This window comes from Centroberyx gerrardi, chromosome 7, assembly GCF_048128805.1.
Source record: "Centroberyx gerrardi isolate f3 chromosome 7, fCenGer3.hap1.cur.20231027, whole genome shotgun sequence".
In the NCBI taxonomy this organism is placed as follows: domain Eukaryota; kingdom Metazoa; phylum Chordata; class Actinopteri; order Beryciformes; family Berycidae; genus Centroberyx; species Centroberyx gerrardi.
In genome coordinates, this window is record NC_136003.1 from 15,331,868 (window position 1) to 15,338,509 (window position 6,642).

General features: G+C 44.3%; 1 pseudogene across 1 annotated transcript; it reads left to right on the forward strand.

Moving 5' to 3' along the window:
- The first annotated feature begins 496 nt into the window (after positions 1-496).
- LOC139922471 (interferon-induced protein 44-like) lies at positions 497-2,966 on the forward strand (annotated as a pseudogene). The gene is made up of 6 exons (XR_013504968.1): positions 497-515; positions 829-1,030; positions 1,843-1,995; positions 2,163-2,334; positions 2,471-2,571; positions 2,740-2,966. The product of XR_013504968.1 is annotated as an interferon-induced protein 44-like (transcript).
- The last annotated feature ends 3,676 nt before the right edge of the window (positions 2,967-6,642 follow it).

Genomic DNA, 6,642 nt, shown 5'->3' on the forward strand with positions numbered 1-6,642 from the left:
TTTCAGATGTTTACATATTCCCTAATTTTCTTACTTTCTAGCAATGGGAGGAGAAGAATCCAAACCTGCACCCCGCCCACCTTCTCCTAGTAAGATATGCAAAAACACTTTGTAGAACATTGTTCAAAATTCAATAATGATTATATTTTTATTCACAGAAAACGACAAATGCTTGCACATAGTTGCCTGTTAAGAGATCTCTGGGAGAAAACACTGTGACGCTGTTGTTCAAAACAGTCTGTGAAATAATTCCAAGTATTACACGTTTACATATTCTCTAACTATCTTACTTTCTAGGACCTTACCGACCTCCAACCCCCCCACCTTCTCCTAGTAAGACATGCAAAAACACTTTGCAGAACATTGTTCGAAATTCAATTATGATTATCATTCACAGAAAACAACAAATGCTTGCATGATGTTGACAAAGTAACTCCTTTAAAACATTGCATAATGTTGTAACGTGAAATTTCCTTGTCAGCTTTTAGACAACCATGGAGGAAAATGCCATGGGGGTGAGTAAGTGTAAACTTAAAGTCTGTTTGGTGCCACTGTGCCCTTAATGTGTGCTTCGGTTTCTTAACACAAAACTGAAACTGCACAAGATAAATTGTTGTTTCTTGCCTTGTTGGCTTTATTTACTATTTGTTGTAGATTAAAAAGGCTAGAGTAAATACATTTTCACTGTCTCAATAAGATCCTGGTTAACTAAACAGTTGTTGTCTGTGACAACTAAGAACCAACCATAAAATATGCACCATTTGTAAAATTGAAAGTAAACATATTTTAAGTCTAAGCTCTAATCTAAGTCTTTTCTTTATTGAACAGCGACAAAGAGAGACACCTGCAGTATGTGAAGGATTACCAACCTCACAATGAAGGGGTCCAACATCTCAGAATTCTGCTTCATGGGCCAGTTGGTGCTGGAAAGTCCAGTTTCATCAACTCTGTCAACAGTGTCATGCAAGGCAGAATGACGAGTGCAGCTTTGGTGGATTCAGCCTCTGCTGGTGAAAGTTTCACCAAAAAAGTAAGATATGATAAAATAAGATAATTTATACTTTGTTCTCATGGGGAAATTTGTCTTGGGACTCATGATACATGTGAAGTATGATGATGTATGAAGATGTGAAGTACACAGCATACTTCACATCATACATGCAATCATGCATACATACATCATCATACAATCAAACATATGTACAATTTGACATACATATTGCAATGGGGGCCTAATTGTAAAAAATATTGAGGTAGCCTTGTGCTAGCATTAGCCTCATAGCATTTTTGCACATTAGCATAGGCTTTTGTAATAATTTGTTTGCAAATAAGTTTGGTAGTAGCCATACTTAAAGCCCGCACAAATGGGGCCTCTGTGTAATTGTGTGACTAAAGGCTGGGACACATTACACATTTTTGAAGCCCGATTTGGCAACGATTTGAGATCGGGCAAAGTCGCCGGTAGTCCAGGGTAGTCGCGTTGTTTAGTCGCACCTGTAATTGTTATGTGTGTGGAAGCGTAAGACTCAAATCTCTCTCCTATGATCCCAATCTGCAACGTTACAATTAGATCAAACTTGTTTGATTTTATCAGGGCTCGTCTTTGCATGATCATGTGGTTTGTGCTCGTCAAAGACTCGAATTTGGCAAAGTAGCCTACCATCTGTGATAACTGACTACCATGCATTGTGCACCATCAAAGATAATTACAGTACACTGTATCAGCTAGTAGCAGTGATGCCACTAGTATCATTGAGCAAATTACAAACTGTGTAAGGCCACCAGTCAATAGATGGCAACATTGTGATAAAAACAGCACTTTCCTCCATATGTGTTTTACAGTACACAACCTACAAAATCCAAAAAGGAAACCCCAGGACCTTTTACCCTTTCATCTTCAATAACATCATGGGTCTTGAGAAAGACACTAACAAAGGAGTCCGCCCAGAAGACATCAAACTGGCCATGAAGGGACGTGTGAGAGACGGTTAGAAGGTAAAAGTACTGCAGTCTTTCAACTCTGTTTGACATCATTCAGTCAAATAATCCAGTTCTGTGATCTGTCCTGCATGAAAAAATTTTTGTTCACAGAAAAATACATAACAAAAACTCTGTTTACATGCAAGTAGCATTATTTAACTGGAGTTTGCATTCTTTTCTAGTTCAATCCTATATCTACACTGTCAAAGGAAGACCAAGGCTACAACAGTTGCCCCACTGTGGATGACAACGTTCATGTTCTGGTGTGTGTCATACCTGCTGATGCAGTATCTCGATTGAGTGATGAAGTCGTTGGGAAGATGAGGGACATCAGACTAGCAGCCAGTAACATGGGTAAGAGAAAACATCAGGGTGTTTATTGCTTTGTGTGTGCAGTCTTGGTGCCACATTGGGTTCTGTGAATGTTACCAAACTTTCTGAAAAACATTATGCTTCAAGGACTGATTAGGTTTCTGTTCTGTATCTGCAGGGATTCCCCAACTGGCTATTCTCACCAAAATTGATGAAGCCTGTCCTGAGGTCAATAAAAGTATAAGAAATGTCTATCACAGTAAGCTCCTGAAGAAAAAGGTGAGTCTCTGAAGGTGATTTTGTGATAGATTATACAGAGATAATCTAACCTCAGAATATAATTGATCTTTATAGTCAAAAGATCTCAGTATTTGAGGAAATAAACCTGCTGAGGTCAACACCTTGTGCATTAAGTTGTCAACTGAAATGTTGTTTCTTTCAACCTAGATGGAGGAATTCAGTTCAAAGCTGGGTATTCCAATGAACCGCATCTTTCCTGTGAAGAACTACAGCTCAGAAATCAGCTTAGAGGATGACACTGATTCACTGATACTGTGTGCACTGAGACAGATGATTGACTTTGGAGAAGACTTCCGCAACAGGATGTAAACCTGTCCATGGTCATTTGAGTTTCAAACATTTAGTGTACATGGCAATATGTACACGGTGAATCTTTCTTGACTGCAGCATGAAACTAGAAATAGTATTGTATTCCTCCGCCAATAAAGATTTATTGTTTTATCATTGCAAGGACAGTCTTTATTTATTGAACATATGTGTGAGTGAGCAACAGTGCAAGCTCTCGTGTGCGTGTCTGTGTGCACATCGGCACATCTATGTTTGTGGATGGACATGTATGTGTGTGTGTGTGGGGGGGGGGGGTGGGGGGGGGGGGCACCGTGACAGGTGCAGAGTGTATTATTGGGTTGTTCAGACAGTCTGTCTGTGTGCTGTGTGTCTTGAAAAAGAGAGATTGAGAGAGAGAGAGAGAGAGAGAGAGAGGGGAAGAGAGAGAGAGAGAGAGAGAGAGGGGGGAAGAGAGAGAGAGAGAGGGGGAGAGAGAGAGAGAGAGACAGAGAGAGAGAGAGAGAGAGAGAGCAGGGCTATCCCTCATCAATTCAGAGCATTCACATGATACTTGTTATGTAACAGAGAGCACATAATACGTCAGTGGAGGTGGGTGGATATATACAAAAGACAACACACACACACACACACACACACACACACACACATTCACAAAAACAGAAACACACACAGGCACAAGTAGATACAACCACACACACACACACACACACACCTTCATCTGTCCCTCACACCTTACATGCTCACCTCAGACTCACATAGACACAAACACAAATACACACACTTACACACACCGTGTCCTTCAACCCGGGGGAAAGACTCATGGTTGCTTGATCTCAGTTTGCTCGCCTCCCGCCACCGTCCCACCTCCGCCTGCCTCTCCAACCCCATTACGCTTCTGTCAGCCGGGATCGACCGTGACACGCGCCTCACCCCCACGACTCCCCAGCACCAAAATGGCCCCCCCTCCGCTATTTGCGTTCGTGCGGCCGCCGTACGACTGACGTGTGGGCTGTTTATAGCTTTCCCCGGTCAATACATGATGACCAATCCCCTGGAGCCAACTGTCCAGTTATTTCACCACATGCATGTACGTATGGAGAGCTATTCCCTGACCAGGCTCTCCGCCGCTCCCCTGCTCCCCGCTGCTGTTGATATTGCGTCGGCTTGACGTTTTTACTTTCCCGCGGTGGGGTTGAGAGAGAGGGGCTGACAGACAACAAGGCACACACACACACACACACACACACATACACATTCACACCCAAGCCCATAAACACAGGTTCACTTACACTGGGTACATGCATACAGACAGCTGTGATATAAACACATGCAGAGACATGCTCATGCGTAATAAAATATGATATGAGAGCCGGATGACACAGACAGCAAAAGACGTGTAACCGCAACGTTAAACAAACAAGGGCGCACGTATACGCATGTACACACACACACACACACACACACATGTATGACAGGGAAAACAAAAGGGGGGAAAATATGCAACCCTGTGGCAACACAACCGTGAAAGACGTCACGTCGCGTAATACTTTAAAGGAAAACACATATTCCATCTGACAGGGGAGACGGCACAGAGATCTTTTTAGGTGCTGTTGTTTTTCCGTCAGCAGCAGCAACAGCGGCTGGGGCATTAGGTGGAACACTTTCCTGCTAATCAATACAAGTTGTTAGCGCCTCTCCCTTCCTCTCTCTCTCTCTCTCAGATCCATTGTAATGCAGCACAGAGCGCTCCACACATGGCCTTGACAAAGACTGCTTGTACTCTAGCAGACCTTGGGCTGGGAGCCTTTGTAGCCAAAGTCTGTGACCTCACTCGTTCTTTTGGATACACACACACACACACACACACACACACACAAACATATACACTCCTGGGGGAGAAAAAAAGCACAGAGAGGTGGATGATTTGAGAGAAAGACTTCTACAGAGATGTAATATAGTTCTATGTACAAACATATGCTCACACCCCCGGGCATGCGCAGGCACACACGCTGATTCACTGACACACCGACACACACACACACACACACACACACAAGCACACTGTGCCCCAATCCAGCCTTTCACAATGCTAATGGCCTTGGTGCTATGAAAGCACAGAGGGATACACACAATGCAGGCCCACACTGCATGTGAGCGAGTGGGCTGTGAGTTGTGTGCTGAGTGTGTGTGTGTGTGTGTGTGTGTGTGTGTTTGCGGAGGTCCAAGGGCATAGGCAGGCTTTGTCACAGCCCTCCACACACTGAGCTTCCAGAAAAGGCCACCTTTCAATATGGTTTTGTAAGAACCTCGCCACCGGGGCTCAGAGAGCACAAACTGCTCGCTGAAGCTACTTTCACATTGTGTTCAGTTTCAACTCCGACGCGAACTGGTCTGATCGCAGTCACTGTCACTAAGTGAGCTGTACTGACGTTGTCAGAGGACGTTTATGGATCACACCATTTGGACTAAGAGTAGTGGGGGTGGGGATTAAAAATAAAATACAATGTAGTTGCATCATGTCTTATATATGCCGCTGGTAGCCTGCAGAAACATCAGACCTAATTCTGTTTTTGTGTAGTTGACAGCTGGCATTATCACTAACATGAGACCAAGCCAGTTGTAAATGCATGCATGTATCAATGAGCAAATCAACCAAAGATCTGTAACTGCATATGATATTAATGAATTGGTAATAGTAATAAGTAATAAGTAAAGGGGTAGGAAAAAAAACACTTTTGGAGGTATGGCTTACAAATATGGCTTACATACTACAGAAGAAGGCATTTCCCTTCCTCTCTTGTTCACCTACATGCAAATTTGAATTTTCAAATACACACAAACCCCCCCCCCCCCACACACACACACACACACATACACACACACACACACACATGCCTGAACTCAGCTGCCCCATCTCTCACACACCCCACCCCGTCACCTTTTTTCACATCCAATCAACACCACCTTTCTCTCTCTCTCTCTCTCTCTCTCTCCCTCTCTCTCTCTCTCTCTCTCTCTCTTTCTCTCTCTCTCTCTAACCCCCACCCACACACCCACACCCACACCCACACACACCAGGTTTGTGTCTATCTCCCTTGGCCATACGGTGACACGTAAAGCAGCTGTGCTGGCAATTGTCACTGTAGCGACCAACGAGCAGAACAGAACAGAACAGGACTTCAGCAATAATGCCACAGTGCGTCTGTGTATGTGTGTGTGTGTGTGAGCGAGAGAGAGAAAGAGAGAGAGAGCCTGCTGAGCCAGGCCTCTCATTATGTGGGGTGTAATCTGAGCTTTCGGGGCCCGGGCAGGCCCTCTGACTGCGCTGAATGGGGGTCGAGCGCCGGCCCCCTCTGTCTTTCCTGTGCTTTCACTCTGCTTAGCTCGGCAACTCTGATTATACACCGAGAGGGTGGGGTGGGTGTTTGGGGGTGGAGGGTGGGGGAGCGGAGGATTGGGTGGGTCGGGGGTGATGAAGTTTAGGGCTGGCATGGGTGTGATGGTAAGTTCCGGTTTATGGGTTGCATGTGTCTGTCCGTCCTTCTGTCTGTGTGTGTGCATGTGTTGTTTGGCTGAGGTGTTAAACCACATGGAAAGGTAATTCCGTGCCTGCCTTGTATTTGTGCAATTTGTGGTCTTACGTGCATATAGAAGCCATCTGGAAAGTATGAGAATTAATTACATTGCACTTTTTTTCAATATTTCTCTCTTTTCCTGACACTGGATATAAATATACAGGGAGATAACTGACATCAGCAATCT